Here is a 17,554-nt window from a genome sequence, read left to right as displayed (position 1 = left end):
TGTATGTTTTGTATGTTCTTAGGGGGAAGGGAGGGTTCTGCTTTGCTTGCTTCTGAGCAGGGCAGCATGGATGGTGAGGTGAGCCCAACATTACTGGGGTGGAGAGTGATGCTGTAGGCCTATTGTACCACCACTGGGAGAAGGCTGGGGAAAAAGCGGAAACAGAGGGGCAAAGCCTTGGCCTGCCTGTCTCTGGATCCCACATCTGTGGAGGGCTTTATAAACAGAGTCAATTTCTGTCTGGACTAGCCTAACTGAAGGCAGGTACACATTTAGATGACTGCCCCACCTGTTTCCATCCACCAGTCTGTCTGCTAGATTGAAGCACGTTTGTTAAATACGTATTAAATTGTTCTTGTGTGTGCTCAGTCTTGTCCAACTCTTTACGATCCCACGGACTGTAGCCCTTCAGGCTCCTCTATCCATGGTATTTCAGCCCCCCCACCCCTGCCCCCGCAAGAATACTGGGATGGGCTGCCATTTTCTCCTTCAGGGGATATTCCTGATCCAGGGATCGAATTCTTGTCTCCTGTGTCTCTTGCATTGGCAGTGAGCTCATTTACTAGTGAGCCACCTAGGAAGCCCTTTAAAGTGTTCTTACAGTCAAGTTTATTGGGCAATCATTTCCTTGTCTTTGTCAGAAGGATAGCAGCGGTTCACAGAATTTCTGGGAGCAGTGGCAGCAACACGTGGACCAAGTAGGAACAGTAGTATCAGTGAGACACCAAGGTGGCTTGTACCAAAGTGGTAGCAGAGATGGAGAAAGTGGATGTTTCTGGAATATGTTTTGCAGTAGAATCAATAAAGACTTGTTTCTTGATTGGGTAGGGTTGGGCTATTATTAATGGGGGAAATAAGAATACTTAAACTGATGAGGTTTTTGCCATAAACAACTGGGGGATCATGGTTCCATTTATTGAGACTAGAAGGACTTTGGCAGAAATGACTTTGACAGAAAAAATAAATTTAAAAAAATTATGCTTTGGGGACTTCTCTGGGGGTCCAGTGGTTAGGGCTCCACACTTCCAATGCAGGGGCAAGGGTTCAATCCCTGGTCTGGGAACAAAGATCCTCCTATGCTGAGCAGTGCAGCCAAAAGTTAAAAAGAAGAAGAAGAAGAATTCCACTTTGGAGATGTTAAGTTTAAGAGGTCTATTACCCTTTTATGGCAGTCAGATGTACACTAGGGGAGTTCAGGACAGGAGATTCAAAGCTGAAAAATAAAGTTTCCAAATATCCAATTTCCTTCTCAGGTGTTAGGTTAAGGTAAGGAGGGGGAGGAAATCCTTCTTGGCTTCAGAGAAATGAGTTCAGTTCAGTCGCTCAGTCGTGTCCGACTCTTTGCGACCCCATGAATCGCAGCACGCCGGGCCTCCCTGCTGCTGCTGCTGCTGCTGCTAAGTCACTTCAGTTGTGTCCGACTCTGTGTGACCCCATAGACATCAGCCCACCAGGCTCTCCTGCCCCTGGGATTCTCCAGGCAAGAACACTGTGTCCATCACCAACTCCCGGAGTTCACTCAGACTCACGTCCATTGAGTCAGTGATGCCATCCAGCCATCTCATCCTCTGTCGTCCCCTTCTCCTCCTGTCCCCAATCCCTCCCAGCATCACAGTCTTTTCCAATGAGTCAACTCTTTGCATGAGGTGGCCAAAGTACTGGAGTTTCAGCTTTAGCATCATTCCTTCCAAAGAAATCCCAGGGCTGATCTCCTTTAGAATGGACTGGTTGGATCTCCTTGCAGTCCAAGGTACTCTCAAGAGTCTTCTCCAACACCACAGTTCAAAAGCATCAATTCTTCGGTTCTCAGCCTTCTTTACAGTCCAACTCTCACATCCATACATGACCACAGGAAAAACCATAGCCTTGACTAGACGGACCTTTGTTGGCAAAGTAATGTCTCTGCTTTTCAATATGCTATCTAGGTTGGTCATAACTTTCCTTCCAAGGAGTAAGCGTCTTAATTTCATGGCTGCAGTCACCATCTGCAGTGATTGGTCAGGGGCGGCAGCTGAGAGGAGCTACCCCCTGTCCGAGGTCAGGGGCGGAGGCTGGGAGGACCAACCCCACGCCCGAGGCCAGGGGTGGCGGTTGGGAGGACCAACCGGTGGCTGCGCGGGCGCAGGAGGGCCTAGAGGAGCTATCCCACATTGAAGGTCAGAAAGGGCAGCGGTGAGGAGATACCCCTCGTCCAAGGTAAGGAGCAGCGGCTGCGCTTTGCTGGAGCAGCCGTGAAGAGATACCCCACGCCCAATGTAAGAGAAACCCAAGTAAGACGGTAGGTGTTGCAAGAGGGCATCAGAGGGCAGACACACTGAAACCATACTCACAGAAAACTAGTCAATCTAATCACACTAGGACCACAGCCTTGTCTAACTCAGTGAAACTAAGCCATGCCCATGGGGCCACCCAAGATGGGTGGGTCATGGTGGAGAGGGCTGACAGAATGTGGTCCACTGGAGAAGGGAATGGCAAACCACTTCAGTATTCTTGCCTTGAGAACCCCATGAACAGTATGAAAAGGCAAAATGATAGGATACTGAAAGAGGAACTCCCCAGGTCAGTAGGTACCCAATATGCTACTGGAGATCAGTGGAGAAATAACTCCAGACAGAATGAAGGGATGGAGCCAGAGCAAAAACAATACCCAGCTGTGGATGTGACTGGTGATAGAAGCAAGGTCCGATGCTGTAAAGAGCAATATTGCATAGGAACCTGGAATGTTAGGTCCATGAATCAAGGCAAACTGGAAGTGGTCAACAAGAGATGGCAAGAGTGAATGTCAACATTCTAGGAATCAGCAAACTAAAGTGGACTGGAATGGGTGAATTTAACTCAGGTGACCATTATATCTACTACTGCGGGCAGGAATCCCTCAGAAGAAATGGAGTAGCCATCATGGTCAACAAAAGAGTCCGAAATGAGCACTTGGATGCAATCTCAAAAATGACAGAATGATCTCTGTTCGTTTCCAAGAGAAATGAGTAACTAGTGTCTATTTGTTAATTTATATTTTCATTTGTTCCTTGAATATCTGAGTCCTTTTCAATGCTAGTGTGTTGAATTCTATGGTTACAATGGTAATTAGATGAGCAAAAATAGATACAATCACTGCCTTCACTGAACGTGACATCTAGAACAGCACTGTGCAACATAATCTGAGTTTCTTACATAAGCTTAAATTTTCTAGTAGCCACATTAAAAATGTAAAAAGACATAGAAGAAATTAACTTTAATAATATATGTTATTTAATCCAATATGTCCTCAAGGAAATGGCAACCCAGTCCAGCATTCTTGCTTGGAAAGTCCCATGGACAGACTGTAGCCTGGCGGGCTACAGTCCACGGGGTTGCAAAAAGTTGGACATGACCAAGTGGCTGAGCATGCATTGTCATTTCAACACGTAATCAAAATCAGAACTATTAATGAGATATTTTACTGTTTTCATTAGGTGTTCAAAATCCATTGTGTATTTTTCCCATTCAGCTCATCTTAGTTCCGACTAATCACGTTTCAAGCACTCAGTAGTCACGTGTGGCTGGTGGACAGCTCAAATCTAGAGGGTGTTGTATACCTTTGCCCATTGATATGCAAACCCCATCCTTCTGCCTACTGATCATTTCAGGATATTGGGACCATCTGGAGCTCCAGGATGCTGCAAAATAGCAAAAAAAAGAAAAAAGTGGAACCTCTGAGGATCATGGCCCCTGAGCAAAGCCATCAGTTCATGCTGCCTAAAGTAAGGAATTCGCCTGTAATGCAGGAGACTTGCTGGAGGCACAGATTCAATCCTTGGGTTGGGAAGATCCCTTAGAGAAGGAAATGGCAGCCCACTCCAGTATTATTGCCTGGAAAATCCCAGGGACAGAGGAGCCTGGTGGGCCACAGTCCACAAGGTCACAAGAATTGGACATGACTGAGCAGCTAAACAACAAAGGGCCAGCAGTGGCAGCCTGATAAGACTGGCACTGTCATTCCACATACTGGTATCCAGCTGTCCCCAGCCACGCCTAGATTAATTAGTAACCCACTGGAGGATAATTGCTGTGTGCTTTTAAAATGGCAGCATGTGAAGTAAATCAGAAAAAGAAAAACAAATATCATGTATTAACACATATATATGGAATCTAGAAAAATGGTACTGATGAACCTATCTGCAGGTCAGGAATGGAGACACAGACATAGAGAACAAACCTGTGGACACAGTGGGGGAAGGAGGAGGTGGGATGAATGGAGAGAGTAGTACTGAAACATACACATTATCATATGTAAAACAGATAGCTAATGGGAAGTTGTTGTATAACACAGGGAGGTCAACGCGGTACTCTGTGACAACCTAGAGGGTGGATGGGCTGGCAGGGAAGGTTCAAGAGGGAGGGGACATATGCATATGTATCACTGATTCACATTTTCATATAGTAGAAGCCAACACAACATTATAAAGCAATTATCCTCCAATTAAAAATAAAATTTTAAAAATGTAAATAAAATAAAATGGCAACATTGACATTATGGTAAATATGTTTACTGGCAAGGTAAAAAAAAAAGTCAGTTTTCAGTAAATCAAGCTATCTCAACCCCAGAGTCTCCGTGGACTATCTCCCTTGTCATGTGTCCCTGATACGCGGTGGTGACTCCTTTAGGTGGTATTTCTCCTCTGAACCTCAGCACATGGCCATGCAGGGCTCAGTGTGTGTTCAGCAGGCAAACGCCGGAACGGTAAGCTTGTTCTGTGACTCAGGCAATGAAAGCATGTAGGATTATGTTTTCTAAATCGGTTCTTTCTTCAAATGACAGATACAGGCAAAGACGAATGCCTTCTCTGACATCTTCCTCTCAGGAGGTATCAACACAGGTATTTCTTTAATAAGCATGCCTCATAGCTGGTTGCCTCTTCCCTATCACATGCAGTTCAGAGGTCAATAGAAACAACTCTCTAGGACCGCAGCTTCTGAAACCCAAGAGAGGTGCTGAAGCTCAAACAGAGAGACAGGCTTCATGGGGAGGACTGCTGCTTAGGAAAAGCACTTCTTCCGACTGAAGGCTGCCCATGCAGACATGCCTGAGGCAGTGGCCATTTCCCTGCTTAAGTTTTCCCCTAACATTCCATGTCTCAGGACAGATTCAGCCCAGTGTGGGCAAGCACTTTGAAAATTACCCAGGCATTTCTCTTTTTTTGTCTTTTTGGTTCATCTGCTGTTTCACTAAAATCTGAACACTAGTTCCGCACCTTCCCCACCACCACCACCCTCCCACCAGCTTCCTAAACCTGAAGATGTGACTTGAAGGGGCATCAGCAACAAAGGACTGAGAAAGGCTGTGATAAGCCCAGTCCTTCGAGAAGTGGCCGCCAGGGACTGATCAAGGAGCCGGAGAAAGTGGGCCTCCCATCAGTCTTGAGTAAAAGAGAAGGAGGAAGATGGGATAAATTCTTCCAATGAAGGAACGCTGGGCAAGGTCAAAGGGAGCCTGAGACAGAGCCACCAGCCAGCCAGAGGAGTTCCACGTCTCCCAGGAAGGGCCTGTTCCTAGGGCCCCTGCCACCCTCAGTCATTGGCAGGGAGCTGCCTGTAGGGCGGTTGGCCTCAGCCAAGGCAGAGACAGATATCAGAGCAGCAGCTGGTAACCCGGACCAGCGATGCCTCTGGTCACTGGAGGTCTGGGAGGTGCACCCCCATGACCGCTTCTAGGGCCAGGTCCAGTTTCTCTCATGAACAAGCTGTGTGGGCCCTGCTTGGTTCATACATGGAGCAAGTGCCACATGACACGGGGGGCTGTCCCTGGACCTGGCGCTGAGGTCCCAGGTCAAGTTCCTGACCATCACTTATTAGCTATGTGATCTTAGAGGGGTCACTGGGCCTCTCTGAGCCTGGGCTTCTTGATTTTAAACCAATACCTGTCTTGCAGGGTTGTGGTAAATGAAATGAGCGTGTGTGGGTGAGAGTGCTTTGTATGTTGATACAAATGCTGAATGTCCGTGTCATAACAAAATCAACAATGCGCAGTCATTAAAGACTAATGACAAGAAGTCTGGAATTTTGCTCTAAGGAAAGTCTGTGGCAATGAGAGAGACTTGCCCATCTTTGTGGTTACGTTTGTGGAGCATAGCATGCTAGCCCGGTATGCAGGCTCCACAGAGTCTCCATCACTTGATGCCAGTCTCTAGACTATGTTCTAGGCAGATATTTATGAAAATTTTAAAATGCACAAAGATTGGGGAAGATGATGAGTGTTCTCAGAAAGGCCTAACATTTTACAGAGCGTGGCTCTTCTGCAGCTCCTGAGTAATTCACGGTGGAGGCTAGTTCACCGTGAGTCACTGGTAGCTGCCTACTGCTTCCTTGCTTGCTTTCTTCTCTGCCATCTAAGATGAGGGTCAAAAAAGCTGTCTGAGTGAAAGGTCATCTGGCATTTTTATCCTAGGGCAACATAGATATTTGAAAGGCTGGGGCGCTACCTCTTAGAGCCCCCAAGGTGAGAGCACAGGCATAAGCGGTGGCTCAGAGGTCTCCTCTGGAGACTCGGATTCCAGGGCAGACTTGTTCACTGTGTGAAGGATTCTAGAAGATGGGGAGAGTGAAACTGGAAGAAAAGGCTGAAAATATTCTGTGGGTTTATCTCCAAATAGTTGAAGGATTCAGAACTGCATAGATTTTATTCTATGCAATAAAAAAGGCAGTGAAGTAGATAATCTGATATTGGAATCCAGGCTTCTAATGTTAGCTCTGTAAATGAAATTAGACGTTGGACTGGTAGCAATCAGGTAGCCAAAGGTGGAGACTGAACTGCACCAAGTGATTCACATCATTAACAATTTATTCAACTATGAGGAAATAGGTGACCCCACCCGAGGACACTTCTAGACAGAAGACTCCCCAGTCAGGCTACTTGCTTCTCTGCTAATCTCCATGAAGGGTTTTGCCACCACCCAAAGATCAAAGGCAGTGATTTCTCCTTCAAACACAGCCCTGAAGTTATGGCTTTCCCAACGTCTCTCTCCTGGCCAGGCCACCTCTTCTAGTCCGTAGCAACCAACAGCCACGACCAGCTCAAAGGGCACAGAAATAAACCAGACACCAATGGAGGGGGTCTGACTAAACCAGGGTTTCTACCAGTATGGCCCAAGGACCACCAGCATCAGAGTGACCTGCAGAGCTCACCAAGGAGGAGATTTCATCACCCCGCCCAGACGTACTTATTCAGAACATCTGGGAGTGGAATGCAGAATCTGCATTCTTTCTCCACCAACACACACTAGTTTTCCCCAAGCCATTCTTTTGCACACCAGAGTGTGAGATCCCATTAGATTATCACTAAGCTCTTAGATCAAAAATCCTATGGCTTCATGATCCTGACTGGAGAGAATTTATCTTATTTTTCAGTTATTTAAAATTTTAAAGTTCTTTTCCCCAAAGATATACTCTCTGGACTTTCTCTTTTAAGAGGCAGGGATCTATTTTTTTAAGTCTCAACAAAACATTCATAAAGTTATATATATATATATATATATATATATATATATATATATATATATATAAAGTAGTATATTTTAGGCAAGACCCTGTGTTTTGCATGGGGGATAGAAACACTGGACAAAAATATATGAGGCAGTCTGCCCTGAAGGTGTATACAGGCTATTAGAGGAGCTAAGACTATGTGCAATCAACTTTGCTGCAAGGTGGAGGGTCACCAGATCACAGGAGAAATAACACCAGAGGCCCTCTTCTGAGCAGTCAGTACTTGGCCTTGCCAGGAGTGAAATGTGCTGAATCTTAATTGTGGTGATACATATAAGTGGTAGAAACAAAGTTCTCCAAGGTTTGAGAGGAGAAAGATATCACAACCAACTAGGGCAACGAGGGGAGCTTCACAGACCACATGGCAGCTGAGTGAACCCATCAAGGAGAAGTAAGACTGCAGTGGGAAGAAGACATTCCCACGGAAGTAATGGTGTGAGAAAGGCATGGGGCAGGGAACTGCGAGATGCAGTCACAGAATGGAGGGGAATTCAGTCTGGAGTGAGCGGAGATGGGTTTCATTGGACTTCATTGGAAAGATGGATAGTTCCCTCACGTCAAACCACTCTGAAACTTAAAGACTTAAAACAACCACCACCATTTATTTTGCTCATGAATCTATAGCTTTTCTTTGTTCTACTCAATATCAGCTTAATGGGGGCTGGGGGGTCCACTTTCATGAGGACTCGCTCGTGCGACTGGAGGGTTGGAGGTGGCTGACTCTTCTTCATGTGGCCTTCATGTGGCCATATAGCTTGGGCTTCCTCACAGCTATTGTGTTGCAAGAGTAAATGTCCCCACAGAGCCAGGTGCAAGACACATGACCTTTTATGACATAGTTTGAGGAGTCATAGTATCACTTCTGCTGTGAGCACAAGCGCAAAATAAAAGAGAGGAAACAGAGTATTCACCTCTCCATGAGAGGAGTGTCAGCGATTTTTATGAGAAGGGAATATTGGGAGGGAGATGTTATAGCCAATTTTAGAAAATACATGTGAGAACAATCTCTAATGATGCATTAAATAGTAATAAAAAGCACTTTTAAAAAACACAGATGATTTTATTATATATATCATGACAGCCTTTCAAATGGGCAAAGCTATTACTGTTCTTGTTTTGCCGATGAGGAAGCAAAACTGAAAGAGCAGAAAGGTGGATTTGCCATGATTTAACAAAGTTTTAATTTCAGAGCCTCTCACTAGCACTGACACCGTCTCCCGAGGCCCTTAAGGGTCCCAGAACTGTGTTCACTGGGTTTTGTAAATTTTCAGAGAGAAGATAGCTTAACTGCAATTGGTTAAATGTACTGTACTTTTCCACTTCGACCTCCTTTCCATCATATTTCTACTTGTCAGGTGTTGTTGGGATGATTATGAGCATTTTGGAGATTCTGTTAAGGGGAAAGTGAATTATGAATACACTTAGTTTTCGTGGAGTGGGATTTATAGATGTGGCTTTCAGTAACTTCAACATATAGTTATTACTGGGCTTCCCAAAGCAGATATGACTTCCAGGAATACTCCTAAGTCCAGGGCCAGAGGTCATACTGTGATATGACTGTGTCCTATGGTATCTAGAATTAGAATGAAAACACATGTGTGGTGGAGGAGAAAAAAAGTTCAAAACATACATAACTAGAAGCTAGTCTGTGGAGAATTCTTCCAATCAGAAAATAATTGTTGTACTTGCTCAAAGGTAGCACAGAACGCAAGGAAAGCAGAAAAACACTATGATGCAAGTGTTTAGAGAGAAACTCTCTGAGAGGAAGACTGGAACTCAGAGCTGCTGACAACCAAGAAAGTTAATGATGCTTTCCCAAGTGGCTAATGATGCTTCCCACCCTGGGGGCTTCCCAAGCAGCTCAGTGGTAAAGAATCTGCCTGCCAATGTAGGAGATGCAGGTTCAATCCCTGGGTCAGGAGGATACCCTAGAGTAGTAAAAGGCAATCCAGTCCAGTATTCTTGCCGGGAAAAGTCCATAGACAGAGGAAAATTCCATTAACTGGCAGGCTAAAGTCCATGAGGTCACAAAGAGTTGGACACAACTGAGCAACTGACCACATATACACACCATGGTTTGAAAGAACTTGAAGAAAAATGAAGTTGTTACCATGAAAGATGAACTCATAGAGAATAGGAATAGGGTCACAGTGATTATCAACTCATCAACAAAAAGCACCAGTAAAGTACCATTTCTCATGTTACAAGTGTAGAGGAGTGTAGAGGATGGCCTTTAGTTACACACGCTGGATTAGACATGGCTTCTGACCTGTATGATATAGGGTAGTGCAAAATGATGCTAACTCAGGCTAGCTTATTGGGTAAAACCAACAACAAAAGGGATATAAAACATTACTTATATGATTCAGTTACTGTACTTTCATTATTCATTGGCACATACTTTTGTTACTTGAATGGGATGTAGGTAGCATGTTTGGGAAGAGGAAAAATGGGAAATCATTGTGGAAGCCTTATGCTTAACCATGACAGGAATTAGAGAAATCCAACCGCAGAGGCTTTGTGGAGGAAATAGGATTCTAAGATTCACTGACAAAATGGGCTAGGCAGGGAGGTTATTCCCAATGCATGCTCCAAATAACAGTTGGGTACAGCTCTTGATGCATTTACCGTGTAAAAGGTAAGGGAACTCTGAGTGTGCTTGAGAGGAGTGATATGAATAACAATTGCTATCAATTTTTAGACACCTGTGTCAAAGTAGAAGAAAACAAATCAGCTAAAATAACGTTCATTCCTGATGATGTTTTTGAATGAGAAACGATCTTTAGATGTGTTTGTTAACGGTCATAGGATCCAAGGCATCATCAGAAATGGTGAGGCTGGGCTCTAGTGAGGTTGATGAGTATGGTAGCCATAGCCAGATCTAAAGAAGAAGATGAGAGTTAATAGAGGTCAGACTAGGACCGTGGCGGTGGCGATGGGACAAGGCAGCATGTCCATGAAGAGATGAGCTGTGGCAAGAGCTGGAGATGAATGGAAGCTCACCCTGAGGATTACTGGTGGTATTGGCCTCTCCAAGAACAAAAAATAACCTCCGCTGTTTGCCCTGCTACTACCCCTAGCCACAACCTAGCTCTCTCTGTATATTTATGTCTAAAATCAATGGGCAGGTGCTATTCCCACCTGGCTCCTCCCAGTCTGGGTTCCATGCTGTCACTGCGCCAACTGCAGAATTCTTTTCCTAATCTCCTCAATCTTTTCTCCCCACAGGAGCCCTGGGCACAGTGGACCCTGCTTTCCTTTCGGAAAATCCCTTCCCTGATGCATGACTTCCATGACCTACATTCGAGTCTCTGCTCCTTCCCTTCATCTTTCTCTTTTTGTTTGTTTTAGGGATCAGTGACAGCTCCGCCCTTTTCTCACTTTCAGCTCCTGTTTATTTTGGTGCCATTATCCTCAAGTCATGATGTCTCTGCAGGCGTCTTTTTCGTCTCTTGTTCATTTTGTAGTGTTGGTTTAGTTAATGTTTCGTTGTTAAGTAGTGTCCAACTGTTTTGTGACCCTGAGGACTGTAGCCAGCCAGGCTCCTCTGTCCACAGGATTTACCAGCAAGAATACTGGAGTGAGTTGCCATTTCCTCCTCCGGGGATCTTTCTGACACAGGGACTGAATGTTAGTCTCTTGCATTGCAGGCAGATTCTTAACTGCTGAGCCATCAGGGAAGCCCCCCTTACATCTTTCAGTGACTCCTTTCTCATATCATGTCAATTGTGGGGACCCCCAGGTGTCAATCCTAGACCTCTGGTCTGCTGTCTTCATACTGAACTCTTGTTCATTTTTACTTTTCAAATAAATACACTTATTACAATAATCTCCAAATCTACATTTCCAGGGTCAACCTTTTAACCAAAGCTTGTATTACACCATTATCATCATTTTAAACTCAAAACATCCAAAATTTACCTTCTCCTCTATCTACCAATACTAACTCCCTCTGTCACTTCCTAGTTTCTGGCCATGTTATCACACTCAAATTCTCCTAAATTTGTGCTTTGGGGTTTTTGTTTTCCTTTGTCCCTTACATCAGTCACCAAGTTCTGCAGGTTCATCTCTGCTATGTGTATAAATTCATACCTGTCTCAGCTTATCCCAAGAAGTCCAAGCTGTCTCATTACATCTCTCCAGGGAACAGATCAGTAGCTGTTTTTCCCTTCATTATCTGCCTTAAACACTGTTTGAGTAGCAATGGGAGTAGTACCATATACTACTAAACACTGCTTTGTCAAGTACTTTAGTAGAAGGTTTAAATACATCACCTCATTTAAGCCTTCCAACCCTATGAACTGATACTACTGCTTTTATGCAAGTAGCTTAATGTAGAAAGTTGAGAATATTTTACAGAAATGTCAAAGGTAGATTTGAAAGTTAAAAAAAAATGACCAATATGACGTCGGTTATGTAAAGAGAAAAGGTTATTCTTAAGCCATAGCATGCAGGATATGAGTTAGAAATAAAGCTAGAGCTCTTTGTCTATGGCAGAGAAAATCGCAGAATCTCCTCCTGGAAGGCAGATGGACTTACGTAAAGTCATCAGACCAGTAACCATGTTTTCTCTCTCAGAGTCCTCAGGTAACAGAAAAGATGTTTCAGGTCCAAATACAGGGAATTTTATGTTAGAAAGGTGCCATCTAATTTAATCCCCACTAAAAAACTAAAAGAAAGTAAAGTCTTGAAGCAGTAAAATGATTTGTTCAATGTCACAGTCTAATTCTACTCCATGAAGCGGTATTAGCAATCCTATGGGTGTGTTGAAATTGAGGCTACTTGGATGCAAAATATCATGAGTGCTTTGACAAAATGGGTGGTAGGAAGTAAGAACAGAGGAATTGGGGGTCATCAGGGGTAAAGAAAGCATCTATATTCAGGTGGGTGAGCCTTGGGACTGGGGGACGAGGCAGCCTTCGTGTGCTCAGGAGCCAAGGGGATGAAGCACTGTCCCTGCCATCTGTTTGTGGCAGGAAATGACACTATGGGTCAGTCCAAACCCAGAGATGGGGCGGGCTGGCTGCCAAGGTCCCTGACAACTGAACAGGGATTCTGAGTAAGGCTGGCCTCCCCACAGCCTAGAGACCAGACAGGGCAACCGATCAGATGCAAGCAGGGAGTGTTTAGCTAGAGATGGGTGCAGGGAGAGAGGGCTTCGGACTAGATGAGCACTCTGGATGCTTCTGGAAGCTGCCAGGTCTTACATAAGGTCCTTCTGGAAGTCAGTTGAGCCAAGAAGTTGTGGCCAGGCTGCGGGACCCAGTCTGGACTAGTGGCTTACCCTCAAGCCTCCTAGGTATGTGAGGAGGGGTGGAGATACTCATATCTTGCATCTGTGGCATCCAGGACTGAGTCTGGGGCTGGTGGGAATGAGAAGATATAACTGGGAGCAGATTAGAAAGCATGGCTCCTGGAAGCAGGGTAGATTATGTGGAAATGTGGTGGGTTAGGAGAATACGAATAACAGGCCCAGCAGCCTGGGTCTCCCACAGGTCCTAGGTTGATCCTCTGAAGACCTGGAACCTCAGCTCAGCTTTATCACTCACTGGTTGTGTGCCCCTGGCAAATGATTTGTATCTCTAGGTTGCGGCGTCTTCCTTTTAAGGGAGGAACTAATACAGCTGATAAGCAGAGGCACCGAATCTTATGAGTTTGTGCAGATGGTGGAGATACTGGGGCATCAAGGGTCTGGGCACAGGAAGTGCTCCCAGAACTGGAAGGTGCTGGGCAATTGGCAGCTGTCGCCCTTCTCAGTCACCTCTTCCCTGGGGCCCCTAACCCATTCTTCCAGATTTTCCCTCACTGGCCAGTGATCCATTCTCTCTTCATAGCATCAAGTCCAGAGTTGGACAAAGGCCATGAAGGAAGGACTGTCTGCCTAAATAGCGTTACTCCCTATACCCATTCAGGCAACACCACGACCAGTGAACAGTCCTTGAATCCTTCTTCAGCTGCCAGATTCCACACTAGCTGCTTTGTATTCCCAACCCCTCCCTCAACAACTCTATAGCAGAGTTTCTCTAAGCAGCCGCAGTTTATAGATGAAGTCACTGAGGCCCACAGAAGTTACAAACCAGTGGTGAGATCAGAACTCTGTGGACACAGCTGGGGAAGGAGAGGGTATGATGAATTGAGAGATACAGCAAAAACCACTACCATATTGTAAAGTAAAGAAAGTGAAAGTGAAGTCTCTCAGTCGTGTCCGACTCTTTGTGACCCCATGGACTGTAGCTACCAGGCTCCTCCATCCATGGGATTCTCCAGGCAAGAATACTGGAGTGGGTTGCCATTTCCTTCTCCAGGAGTTCTTCCCAACCAGGGATTGAAGACCCAGGGATTGAACCTGGGTCTCCCAAATTGTAGGCAGACACTTTACCATCTGAGCCACCAGGGAAGTCATTGTAAAGTAATTAGCCTGCAATTAAAATAAATAAATGTTAAAAAAAGAATATACATTACCATATGAAACAGATAGCCAGTGGGAATTTGCTGTATGATGCAGGGAGCTCAAATCCAGGGCTCTGTGACAACCTACAGGGGTGGGATGGGGTGGAAGCTGGGAAGGAGGTTCAGGAGGGAGGGGACATATGTATACCTATGGCCGATTCATGTTGATGTATGGTAGAAACCAACACAATACTGTGAATCAGTAATCCTCCAATTAAAAAGAAATAAATTAAATTAATTTTTTAAAAACAGCAAAAAAAAAATTTGAACTCAGACAGCCTATGCTTTTTAACCACCAAACCACTCGTCTTTCCTAGACAAGGCGGCTAAAACATGAACAAGTAGAAATAGAGAGTAGAAAAGGAATTTTCATTGGTAACAACTGATAACTAGAGATTTGGGGAAAGAAATATGAAAAGAATTGAAATGGAGAAGAAAAATATCAGGATTTTGGGGAAAATACAGAGACCAAAATTTGTCTTGAGAATAAGATGAAAATGAAGCCATCAAAACTGGTTTTATTCATGTATCACAGACTTATAAATTAAACATTCACTGAATAGCCAGAATTAAACATGATATCGGCATTTAGAGAATTCATAGCCTAAAAACCAGATGGTCATACGTCTCCAAAATCTAGTTTAAGGACAAGAGAGATTTCTGACAGAGTGTGGAAAGTGCTGCCTAAAATAGATCCCTAGGCCAAAGGTTACAGAAGGTTACAGAATTGCAGAGGGTGGTGGAGGCAAGAGTGGGGAGGTTCTTGATATTATCAGCAAGAAAATCAAGTAAATTCTATTCATTCAAGTCAAGCTCTTTCCCCTAATCCCAGCCATATCAGACAAAAAAGAACAAACTTAGGGTCAATTATTTGGAAGCAGAGAAAGGACGGTCCAGTGCTTGAGACTTCAGCTTCCAATGCAGGGGGTGTGGGTTTAATCTTTGGTCGGGGAGCTAAGATCCTCGACGTGCCACAGCCAACTGAACGGAGACATAAAACAGAAGCAACGTTGCAACAAACTCAATAAAGTCTTTAAAAATGGTCCACACACAAAGTTTTAGAAAAGAAAACTCTGCTTAGGAAGAAAACATTTTCTCTCCACAGTTAATTTTCTCTCTACAGTTATTCAGAATAACTAAACCATTCTGATAATAATCAGAAATCATTGCCTGATAATCCATCTCAGTGATCCAAAGTCACTACCATTTGTTTTTTTAGAAGAAAAATTTTATTGGAATATAGTTGCTTTACAATGTTGGGTTAGTTTCTACTGTACAACAAAGTGAATCAGCAATATGTATACGTATGTCCCCTCTTTTTTGGATTTCCTTCCCATTCAGGTCATCACAGAGCACTGAGCAGAGTTCCCTGTGCTATGCAGTAGGTTCTCATTAGTGATCTATTTTATACATTTTTTCAGGCGTTAAACCATTCTTTCTATTTTTTGGTTGCAAATGTGGTGGATTTACTTATTTTCCTCTGATGCAAAGCCAAAGATTCCCCTACAGCACAGAGACCGATGTATTAAAAGATCACGAAGAAGTGTGAGACCCGCAGCATGTGATGTACAAACTGGAGGACCACTGATACTACACTGAAGCTGAGGAACACACCTAAAATAACACTTCAGAACTAAAACGTGGCACCAATGTGACAGCTGCCAGGTACGCCTTCAAGCATCTCCCTTAGGATGGACTTTCGATCTCTACACTTTGGTATGGGCAAGATTACAATTCTTTGGAAGAATACAAAGTTTACACTTTTCAAAGCTCATAGAAGAATTTTAAGGCCAAGACACAGTGGGGTTCATTTCTCTTAAACTCCCAGGGACAAAGCTGGTACATTGCTCAAAACCACATTAAGCTTCTTCATTCAGATCCCACCCCAAACTTGTGACTTCCTACACTGAAGTTCCTCCCATCAATTCAAGTAGATCAGGTCAATTTGACTCCTGGGCAAACTGAGTATGACCCAGTCCAATCAGCCTGGCAAAACTTACTTTAGCAGATAAAAAATCTTCTATAAGTCACTTTGTATTTATCAGTGATGATAAAGTGTATTTATCACTTTGTATTTATCAGTCAAATGGGTATTGTTAACTACCAGTCATCCAATTGACGTTCGGTGACATTTCAATCTTCCTCTAACCTTCTGAGGGATAGAATCTCCAAATTCAACGCCATGGTTCATGTAAGTATGGAGCTGGAAGCCTGTAATCCAGGGAAAAATTATTCTGCAACAGTTTGGACAAAACTGTGTTGAAATTTATCTAATGGTCAGTAAGCCGGCCCTCAAAGACTAACACAGCCAAATTACAAACGGTTCAGAAAAATCTGTATCAACATTACTGCCAAAACTAGAACAATCCCATTTATAGGAGACCTTCAAATTCTCACTCTTCTTTCCTGTGTTCAATATCAATATAGTATCAAGAGTCAGTTTCAACCTTTCAGCCAACTTATTCTATAAAGAAGTTTCTGTCCCGAGAAATTTTTCATTTTAGAGTGTAAGTAAGCCCATAGGTAGGCTTTCCAGGTGGCTCAGTGGTAAAGAATGGCGCCTGCCAATGCAGGAGATGCAGGAGATGAGGTTCAACCCCTGGGCCGGGAAGATCCCCTGGTGAAGGAAACCCACTCCAGTATTCTTAACAAATATTTTAAACATAATTTTATTTATTTATTTATCTGGGCTGTCTGGGTCCTTACTGCTATGTGGGCTTTTTCTCTAGTCGTGGTGTGTGGGTTTCTCATTGTGGTGGTTTCTCTTGTTGCAGAGTATGGGCTCTAGCGTGCTTGGATTTCAGTAGCTGCAGCACATGGGCTCAATATACCTGTGGCTCCTGGGTTCTAGAGCACAGTTGCTCTTCAACATGTGGGATCTTCCCAGATCAGGGATTGAATCTGTGTCTCCTGCATTGGCAGGTGGATTCTTTAGCACTGAGCCACTAGGGAAGCCCCACTCCAGAATTCTTGCTGGGAGAATCCCACGGACAAAGGAGCATGGTGGGCTATAGTACATGAGATGGCAAAGAGTCAGACGCGACTGAGCATATGCACATACACAAGCCCATAGTTGCTGATCTTATATTTGGTTTCTAGCTTTCCTGATGCTTTTCCTGCATCAGTGTAAGCATGACCAGAAGGAGAAAAGTCCCCTCCATTACAAAACTTGTCTCTCATATATATTCAACTATACCAAACCCGTATCCTCTGATGAAGACATGCATCCTTGGTGGCTTTTCCTGGGTCACAGCAAATCAGTGTGTTATACATACTTCCAACCAGAGGGGCCTGTCTCCATTCTGCAGGGGCATCCTCAATGTTAAACCATTCTTGCATTCTTGAAATAGTCCAATATAGTCACATTGCATTCACTAGACATTACTGGATTTGTTTTGCTAATAGTTGATTTAATTTTTTTTTTTTTTACAATTTTATACAACATTATGTTGTATTCCCTGTAATTTTCTTTTCTTATAATGTTCTTGACAGGTTTTGGTATCAATATAACACTGGCCTCAGGAAACAAGATGGAAAATGTTATTTAAAGGATAATTCTTAATTTTTATACATGGAGGGATCTCCA

General features: G+C 43.9%; 1 pseudogene; it reads right to left on the bottom strand.

Annotated features, from left to right (window-relative positions):
• Positions 1-15,837: 15,837 nt before the first annotated feature.
• On the bottom strand, positions 15,838-17,241 carry LOC112578490 (annotated as a pseudogene).
• Between the last annotated feature and the right edge of the window lie 313 nt (positions 17,242-17,554).

This window comes from Bubalus bubalis, chromosome 1, assembly GCF_019923935.1.
Source record: "Bubalus bubalis isolate 160015118507 breed Murrah chromosome 1, NDDB_SH_1, whole genome shotgun sequence".
NCBI lineage: Eukaryota > Metazoa > Chordata > Mammalia > Artiodactyla > Bovidae > Bubalus > Bubalus bubalis.
This window is presented reverse-complemented; position numbering and strand designations above follow the sequence as displayed.